Raw genomic sequence first — 10,068 nt, 5'->3', positions numbered from 1 at the left:
ATTTTGTTTTACGTGCTGACTTTACATCAGTGCTAAGATTTCACTCCAGTGGGTTTGGAGGTAACCAGGGTTTGGGTTTGATAGTGTCCACCCTAACCCTTTTAACAGCAAACAAATGTCAAAGAGTATCAGACATAATTAGAAAGGTAACATCCTCTACATTCTGAATATTTGCATATTTACCATGTGGCTTAAACCAAACTAAACCAAACCAAACTCAACACTAACCATAAGCCATTCACTGGTGGTTTGTTAACCCTTAGATGCACACGTGGGGTCAAAAACGACCCCAGGGGTTGTTTTTCTTCAAAATCTTTAAAATGCAAAGTTGTAATATATTCATATTCCAGGTATTCCTCAAAAAATATGTTTGCAACATGAGGCCATTTGCATTTTTATTTATTTTTTCATTAATTTAAAAAAAATGCAGTTTTTGTATCACTACCCCACTCTTCCACAAGTGGGGTCAAAAATGACCCCAAGCAGTTCCTATGGAATCTTCTATGAAACTTTCATTCTTAGCGACTCTGACTGACCCACTTACACTTCTGATGGATCAAGAATTAATTTTTACACAGTAACATACATGATTTATAGTCAGGGCTGCACATAAGTGGTCCGCAGGTGTGCATTCGCTGTCAAAATAAAAGTATTCCCGGAAATTCAGAGAATACGCGCTTCTTTTGCGGTGGAAGAACACCAAAGTAATTGCATATGGAGCTTGCTTCTTCGACATCTTTAAGAATTCTGAACAAATGTCTGTCCTCCTCCAGAACATCTAATGTACGCAAATGAGCGTTCCAACTTATCTGGTATGCATCTTTTATTTTGACAGCAAATGGGCACCTGCGGACCATTTATGTGCAGCCCTGTTTATAATTTCCTGTGCATTTCAAACATTGTCCTTTTTGATGTTTTTTTTTTAAATATTTAAAGTAACATGGCTGCTATGAGGCCAGCTAGGATCCCTGTGGACCTTGCCCTACAAATGATCCAGGACGGATGGGATGAAGAGCCCATCGGAGGCATTGACTCAGAATCTGACATCTAAGATATAGAGGACCCAGACTATTGTCCTCCCACTGAACAAGGCCAGTCAGATACAGAGGAGTCCTCTGATGAGTCCTCTGAAGAGGAAATGGATATTGAGTCTAACAGAATGAGCCCCTCTTACTGCTCTAGCCACAATATTCTGAATTAGTCGGTCAGGCCTGGGTTGCACCTGGGTTTAGTACTGTCTCCCCAATAGATGCATGGAAGATGTTCATGTCTGATAATATAATAGAAGAGGTTCTGACATGCACAAACGTGGAGGCACGAAGAGTAGCCACAGACAGGGGAAAAGAGTGGAAAAATGTAATCGAACATGAGCTCATGGCCTCCATTTGACTGACCATTCTTGCAGGAAGTGAGAAGAACTGGGATGTACCAGTTGGTGTGTTTTTGGGAGTCCTCTGCATAACCCATTGTACAAGGACACTATGTCAATTCAAAGATTTAAAGATATTTGCCGTTTCTTGCACTTTGATGACAAGAGGACCAGAGCCTACCGACTGAAAACAAACCACATGGCAGCTTTCCGCTACATATGGGGCCTGTTCCTGGTCAACGGCAGGCAGATATTCATCCTCAGTGATTGTGTTACAGTGGATGAACAACTTGTGCCTTTCAGAGGGAAGGCCCAGCTTCTGCAGTATATGCAGAGCAAGCATACAAAAGTGATACAAGTGACGCAAAAACTGCAATTTCTTAAAATTAATTAAAAAATAAATAAAAATGCAAGGGGCCTCATGTCACAAACATGTTTTATGAGGAATACCTCAAATATGAGAATGTTACAACTCTTTGTTTTAAAGATTTTGAAGAATAACAGCCGAGTTTATAGCAAAATGCATTGTTTCTATTTGGGGTCATTTTTGACCCCACTCGTGGAAGAGTGTAGGTATTGGTAGGTTGTGCATCCAAGGGTTAAAAAATTAATGGCCGTGAAAATTCAATTTTAATTTCAGTTTTATTTATATAGCGCCAAATCATAACAACAGTTGCCTCAAAGTGCTTTAGACAAAAAAAAAAAGACTCAGTGCTGTACTTTGTTCCCAACTCGTCCCATGTTGGTTCCTGGACTATTAGGAATTTTGCCTTTCCCCATTGCAATTGCATTAACATTATTCTTTTTGAGTACAGTGTGAAATATTGCTGGAGATTTGGTTATACTGATTTAATATGCCTCTTTTGCATGCATTATAGATTTTCAATCACTAATTCAAATTCTTCCCAGCTTCCATAATATAATGGCTTGGTCCTTCTGCCATCATTTACGAGGAAGTGACACCATCAAAGTTTTCTAAACAGCATGGCACAGTAAGTAGTATCTCTTCTGTATAAAATTTCAATAACATTTAAAAAAAATTTTTGCACACCCAGGCTTTGCAAATCTCAGGTTTTCAGAAAGAGTTGCACCGTGTCTTTGTTGATCTAGAAAAAGCATATTATAGGGTGCCAAGAGAGGAACTTTGGTGCTGCATAGGAAGGTCAGGGATGGCAGAGTAGTATGTCAGGGTGGTGTCGGACATGTATGAGCAAAGGGAGTCAGTGGTGAGGTGTGTGGTAGGAGTGACAGATGGGTTCAAGGCGCAGGTAGTATGGCACTAGGGATGGACTCTGAACTCCTTCTTGTTTACAGCTGTGATGGACAGGCTTACAGATGAACTCATGAAGTCAGAAGTCTCCATGGACTATGATGTTTGCAGATGGCATTGTGATCTGTGTAGTGATAGGAGAGAGCCTGTAGAAGTGAAGGTATGCAGTGGAAAGAAGTGGAATGAAAGTCAGAACCAAGACAGAATACATGTGTACGAATGAGAGAGAGACAGGGGGAACATGCAGGGAAATAGTGTTGGTAGGCGAGTTTAATGGCATGAACAATCCAAAGCAACATACAGTGTCCATGAGGGGTGAGGAAGACAGTGCAAGCAAGGTAGAGTGGGTGCAAATGAGCATCAGTGGTGATTTGTGACAGAAAGACAGCAGCAAGAGTGAAAGGAAAGGTTTACAAGATGGTAGCGAGACCTGCTATGTTGTATAATTTGGAGATAGTAGCACTAACTTAAAGGCAGGAGATGGAGCGGGAGGTGCCAGAGCTAAAGATGATAAGATTTTTTCCTGGTAGTGACCAGAATGGAGAGGATTAGAAATGAGTATATCAGAGGGTGTCATGGTTCTGGGTCATTTGGCCCAGCATTTTGAGTTTAGTGTTATTTGTGAGTTTCATATTATAAAGATGTTTTAAGTTCAAGTTTTACAGTTTTCCTTGTCTTTGCAGTTTAAAGTTTAAAGTTTTCTTTCATTCATTGTCAGGTCATTTGTTTACCATGTATCATGTTCCAGGTATTCATGTTTCTCAACTACAGGTTTTCATGGTTTTAGTTTACCCAGTCTAGGCTATTGTTTAGTTTAGTTTTGGTCCGCCTTTGTCCTTTGTTTTGTATTTTTTCACCGGCCTTGTTAAACAGCTAGCTTTCTGTTAAAACCAGGTTTTGCTTTACATGTCTGCTTTTTGGGTCTACAACACTAACTCGACAGTCTGCAGGATCAGACTCTAACAGGGAGAGCTCAGGTTGAGCAGTTTGGAGACAGAGGCAAGCCTGAGATGATTTGGAATTCATAGATGCCTTGGAACCATCAACCTCACACAATACCAGCGGAAACAAATTTTCTTATAACTCCATCCCATTTTTGGCCTCGGGTTCTTTTCAACATTTTTCAGGATGTTTTCTTTTCGCAGCCTTAAAAAGTGGAGTTTACAGCAAAATGACTGAATAGTGGAGAAACTTCCACATTTTTTTATTTTAAGAATGAACACAACAACTTTTTATAAAGAATTGAGACATTATATATTTACACAGGAATAATCCTTAGAATTTGTTATTTTTTTCTTAGGTCTTGGATGTTTTATGTGATGAGCATGTTGGTCCCAGGGACGGAATGAATAATTTAAATAAGCACGAATGAACTATTGTGAATCCTATAGATTATTTGTAACAGTTAATGTATGTTTAATGTAGAGCTGTTGTTTTTAATTGTATTGTTCTGTTGTTTATGAGCCTTTTTTGTCTTTCATGTTCATGTTTTATGTATGAAAAAGTTTTTTGTTAAAAAGTTCATCAGACCCCCTGAAAAGTAGCAACTCTATTGCAGGAGCTAATGCAGCTCTTACTAAACTAAACTAAACTAAATTACTAAATTAAACTAATAATTTATGGACGTCAAAGACAGGAAGTCTTAAAGGCGGCTCATTTTTTTATTTTAATGATTTGATTTGTTCTAATATCAGACCTCCTTCATGAAGGAGGTCTTTGTTTTTGTTCAGATCAGTGCATTTACATTAATAAACTTTAAAAAGACATCTTTTCTTAAACAAATTATTATTGGTTTTATTGATGTGTGTGTTTGTTTTCAAAACTAAGAGAAGTAGAAGGCAGACATTTAACACAAATGAGATTTATTCTTTAAACAGCGTAATTTGTGTTAATCCACTACTAAAATAACTTCTCTGTTAGAGCACACTCATGAGATCACCATGCGCTGTCCATGGTCCTGAAATTATAATAAAACTTTATTAAAGAGAGTTCTTTTTTCCCGGTGTTGCCAAGTGTTCTCTCATATAGGTTGGGGTTTTCTCTCTAATAATGTAGGGACTTTACCTTACAATATAAAGCACACTAAGGTGACTGCTGTGAACGTACGCTTCATAAGTAATACTGAAGTGAAATGAATTTAAAACTAAACAGTGATTCAGGAAGTGACTGTGTACAGTATTTGTGAAACAGTCCTGGTTGTTGAAATGACATTTGTTCGTTTTTGCTTCTTTTGAAAGCTCACTTTTTCAGTCAACATTTTTCTTACTTGTAATGGCAATGATATGACTTGGTAGCAGCCGCCTGATAGCATTTAGACGATTCTATTTACTTAGTGTTGATTAGAAGACATAGATTGTCCATTTGTGTATTTATTTTCTCAGTGTCAGTCAGACTATGATTGCACACAGTTTAAATTCTTTTGCTGTTCTCATTCTGCACAGCAAAGAGATCTTGATAACAGCTCGATAGTCTCTGACAAGCAGCCAGGCTCTATAAAAGCATCAACCTGTCTGTGATGTGAGCAGCAGTATATGTGACTGGTGGCTCTTTGACTCCACTTACCGTCTCCTCAGTGTTGTAAATGTTTTGGTCTAATGATTTTTGCTTCATTATGAATCAAAATATGCTGGATTTTGACACGAGAGTGTGTGTACAGGGGTGTCATGAAATATAGTTTACGCTATGACTGAGATAGCTTTTATACTAGGATGCCATTAGAAAATAATCTTAGTTTATAATAATCTTATAATATATAATAATAATATAATAATCTTACTTTATTTATGATTGCCTTAAAAACTCTTTAGTAAAAGGAATGAACAAACAATGAGGGAACACAATTAGAAGTAATTTATAGTGTTCACATAAAGACACATGGTGAGGTAAACAATCTAAGCTGGAAGGGGAGTTGCTCCAGTGTTTTAGATTACTCTCTAGTATGGACTTTTAATACATTTATTGATATCCAAATATTCTGGTTTTATTTGACCCTGTGAGGTCTAATTCCTCATCAGTCCTGATTCCGATTGTGAGTTATGAAGATAAACAGCTAGTAATTTTTTTTCAAACAAGATCTGATTTATGTTCTTTGTTAAATCATTATAGCTAGTATAAGTCTGCCAACTCGTGTTCAACTTTTCTGAACAAGCTGTGTAGGAAAAAGAAGAAGCAAGCCTCTGCAAGAACATATATGTAACCAAAAGCTCTTTATACATAATCCTACATTGCAAATGTGGCTCCATGTTAAAGTTGTAGTATATAGATCAAATGATGAAAGCCAAAAGTCAAAATGTGGGTGTCATTGAAGTTCTACAGGTGTCCTACCATCCTCCTCAGTGGTCCAGCAATACATCTTCTCTGTTTAGCTGGTGGAGTGATGATGAGGTAGGAGAAATATGTTTCTGTACATGTAAGAGTCAAGAGTCTATTGGCAGTATTTTGGCAGTATTTTCAGCCATCTGCCGTAATCCAGTCTGGATGCAGCAAAAGCATGGACAACCTCTCAAAGTCGTTAAAACAAAGCGGTTTACCCTTTCCCAAAAGTCTTTATTGAAAAAAAAAAGACTTTGAACACAGATCTTTAAAAACAAAATAAAAACAAGGTTCTTACATGAGATTTACAGTAATATGCACAGACCTGAGGTATGAAGTAATGCTCTGGAATGAAACCAACTGGTTGGCAGCAATTGAGAATAACAACCAAGTTTTCTGTCTTGATCTGAGTGAGGAAATTTTTGCACAGTTACTCACCTAAGACACGTCTGAAGGAGTTTACCTGGGACTCAATGGCAGGCGTCAGATGCACTTATTGGGTCTACAGATTCTGTTTTTAATCCCCCTCTGCAGAATTTAACTGAAATTATCACGGCCAGTGAGCAGCACTGCAATTATGGATGTGTTTAAATATTTTAAGATGAGATATTTCTACTTCAACTGGCTTAAGAAACTTTGTTTGTTTTCAGTGATTTAAAAGGTTACACTGGCTGGTGTAACATGAAAACACATGTTGCACATACAGCAACCTATGCTCCCATCCAGACAACATCTTTTTAAGGCGAGGCCCTGTATATTTCAGCAATGTAATGTTAAACCACACACTTCAGCTATTACAACAGCACAGCTTCATAGTAGAGGAGTCCTTGTCCTGAACCGACCGGCCAGCTGTCAAGACTTTTCACCACCTAAAACATTTAAAACATCGTGACATAAAAACATGACAATGAGGACTCCCAGAGATCCCCCTATTTTTTTTTCTTAAAGTGTTACAAACATTTTGATGTTTTCTGTCGATCTACAGATAGATAACAGAAAAACAGGGAAAATACCCAGCTGTTCTTGCTTTTTAAAAAATTCAGACCTAACATATGTCAAGTCATATGTCATTAAAAAAATGGTATGATCTAGCTCAGATGCACCTCGGGGGTGGACTTTGTGATAGTAATTTGACAGGCTGATTAAAACATATGGAGGCATGATGGCTTTAATGAGCCCTTGATGATAATGCTACAGTTTGGGTAAAAGTAATGATACTGGCATTACAACTGGCTCACCCGTTGGCTGGAGCTCAATTACATGGCACAATATGATGTGTTGACTGCCTTCCAGGTTCCATTATATGCTGATAGAGAGCAGATGAACCAACGAGGAGCATCTGCCAAGGTTCATTCCGCCTGTGACAGTTTGTATTTGTGCTGAAAACACTTTTTTGCCAAACACACATCATCCTCATTTGAAGGAAATAAAGAAAAATAAAACTAATACAAATTTAACATGAAGGGATCACTGATAAACTAAGTGTGTTTGTGGCTGATGTAGATAATGTTTTTATCTAGATTGTATTTTATTTAATATGCTCAGAAGCAGAGTCCGTTGTGCTATTTCATGGTGAAAACTGTAAAATCGGCACAGACCTTTCAAAGAATGACACATTGCATTTCTCCCTCCCAGCTCACTGTGCAATTGTCAAAGACATAATAATGACTGACGGGGGTGGAATTCAATTTCCTGATTATTTTGTTATTATTATAATTACAGTATGTCCGCACAGTAAATGGATTACATTTAACATAGTGCAGCTAAGAAGCGTTACATGAGAGGCAAAAGAAGTGACCTGACATTTCTATAATGGCTTACTGGTACTGTGCGAGCCTTTTTTTTTCTTTTTTCTTTTTTTTCATTTATAGCGGCTGTCATTCCAGTGGCTCTTTCAGCATACAAATCCCTTTTTTCCCCTGGAAAACTCATAATTCCTAAGCTCACTACAAAGGGTGTGAATTGAAGAAGCTGCTGTGCGTCCTTTGTGAAATTTCCCCAATCAGGAGTGGCCTAGTTTTGAAAGTCAGGAACAGTTTCTAAAACCGTTCAGTCTCCCAACTTCTAGAGATTCTTTAGGTGACTTTGAAAGAAGTCGGTTTGTACTCATGTGTTCAGAAGTGTAGTTCACTCAAAGTGCTTGTTCACAGGACTTTCAGCATTTGTCATGTCATGTGTTGCTGTGAGCCAAGCCTCTGCAACTTCCACCTTTTCCAGAGTCCTGTCTTTTAAACCATCAGTGCAACATTTGATCATCACCTTGTGCTGCTGCTGTTGGTCTCTGGTATGCTGGTTTCTTGCCAGTAGGGGGCAGGAGTGATCCATATTTGATGCTATGTGCTATCTAGTGGCTTCTATCTAATTTGGGGCAGGAGGTGCAGCAGGGAGGATGCTTTTAAGCTCCACTGCCTCTATAGACCCAGATGCATGCAGGGAAAGTCTGCTGCTCCCAAGGTCAGTCATCTGAGGACCGACAGTGACCGCAGCCCCATCTCCTCTTCCACTGATGACCGCTGGACTAATTGGCTATGGGTTGCCTCTGCGACACTGAAAATGAAACTGAAGCAAAATGACAGCCCCTCTGGATTATCTGAGATGCAGCTTTTTAAAGGTCCCATATGGCAATTGTCACAGGCGAGGCTGTTTGAGGGGAGCTCTCCATATCCTATTTCATCAGCCTTGTCTGCTGTTGTGGATGAGATGTAATGTGGTGGCAAAGTGCATCTCAACATCCCTTTCTCCAATGGTTGCTGTCATATCACCACCAGGGCAAATAAGCTTAGTCATGGGTATTGAGCTTACTCCCTCACTTGCTTTTGTGCTTGCTGATTGATGGTGCGTAATCTATTAAGAGGATTTGGTGCTAGTTTGAAATTGAGGGCACAAGTGTCTGGGAATTAGCTTTCTTAATGTCAGGAAGTTCTACAGGAACAAGAGGTGAGGGCGACTTCAGTGGTGATCCGGGAGAAACTCATTAGCTGGGAAAGCTGTTTAGTACCAACAAACAGTCTATGTCTCCTCAGATAAGGAAAGCATAGAGGGTACATTTTGATTCATTACCAAACTGCAGAAGAAATGGATATTTTATCACTCCCCAACTTCAGCATTTAGTTATGTAAGAGTTTAAGAGCCACAGAGAACAGGAACTTCTTTTATCAAACCTACCACCCCCAAAGGTCAGAACACTTTCAAATTACTACAAATGTTTCATACATTTCATAGCATATTATGCAATGTATGGCCTTATGGTTAGAGTTAGTCTAAATGATAGACTAACCATAGGTGTGAGTGTGAATGGTTGTCTGTGTCTGTGTGTTAACCCTGTGACAGACTGGCGACCTGTCCATGGTGTACCTATGACAGCTGGGATAGGCTCCAGTGTCCCCCGCAACCCTGAAAAGGATGAATGGAGCATGTGATGAACATGTACTGGTGGCATGCAATAACTTTTACAGAAAGGCAAGCGGATGATATGATGCTTATAGATGCTAATCTGACAGTGCTGCCATCTGAGTCTTCACTTGGTCAACTTGCCTGTTTTACTGGACCAGACATGGTCAGAACTGCCATCCCCTCTCCATCGTTGTCACAGTTTTCCTTGCTTATACACTAAAGGAGCCATTAACGACTTTTTCACACTTCATCTTCTCTCCATCACACATGTTAGCCAAGGTGGTTAGCAAAAGGAAACTCATTTATTACGATGTTAAATCACTGAAGCACATCCACTTGATGTTGCTAGGTGTTTCCATACATGTCACCACAAGAAGGTTTATTTTGTCTCCCAGCACAGTCTCAAGAGTGTGAAAAAGCTACCAGCAGACAGGCCATTACACGAGAAGAGCTGGCCAGGGCTGTAGAAGGGTGTAGTAATAATTAAATAATGGAATGGGGAAGAACAGAAGGAGTACTGCCGAAAACCTCCAAACTGGCCTTCACCTGCCTGTTCTTGTGCATTTTTCTAACCAAACTGTTGGAAACAGACTCCATGAGCATGGTACAAGATCCCAAAATCCTTTAGCTGGATCACTAGTCATAGCCCAAGACCACAGAGCTCTACTCGCATTTGTAAAAGAGAACACCAGAACTGAGAGATCCTGTTCTCTTCACAGAGGAG

Source organism: Oreochromis aureus, linkage group 12, assembly GCF_013358895.1.
Source record: "Oreochromis aureus strain Israel breed Guangdong linkage group 12, ZZ_aureus, whole genome shotgun sequence".
NCBI classification, from domain to species: domain Eukaryota; kingdom Metazoa; phylum Chordata; class Actinopteri; order Cichliformes; family Cichlidae; genus Oreochromis; species Oreochromis aureus.
The sequence above is the reverse complement of the archived record's forward strand: the minus strand, read 5'-3'. Positions refer to the sequence as shown.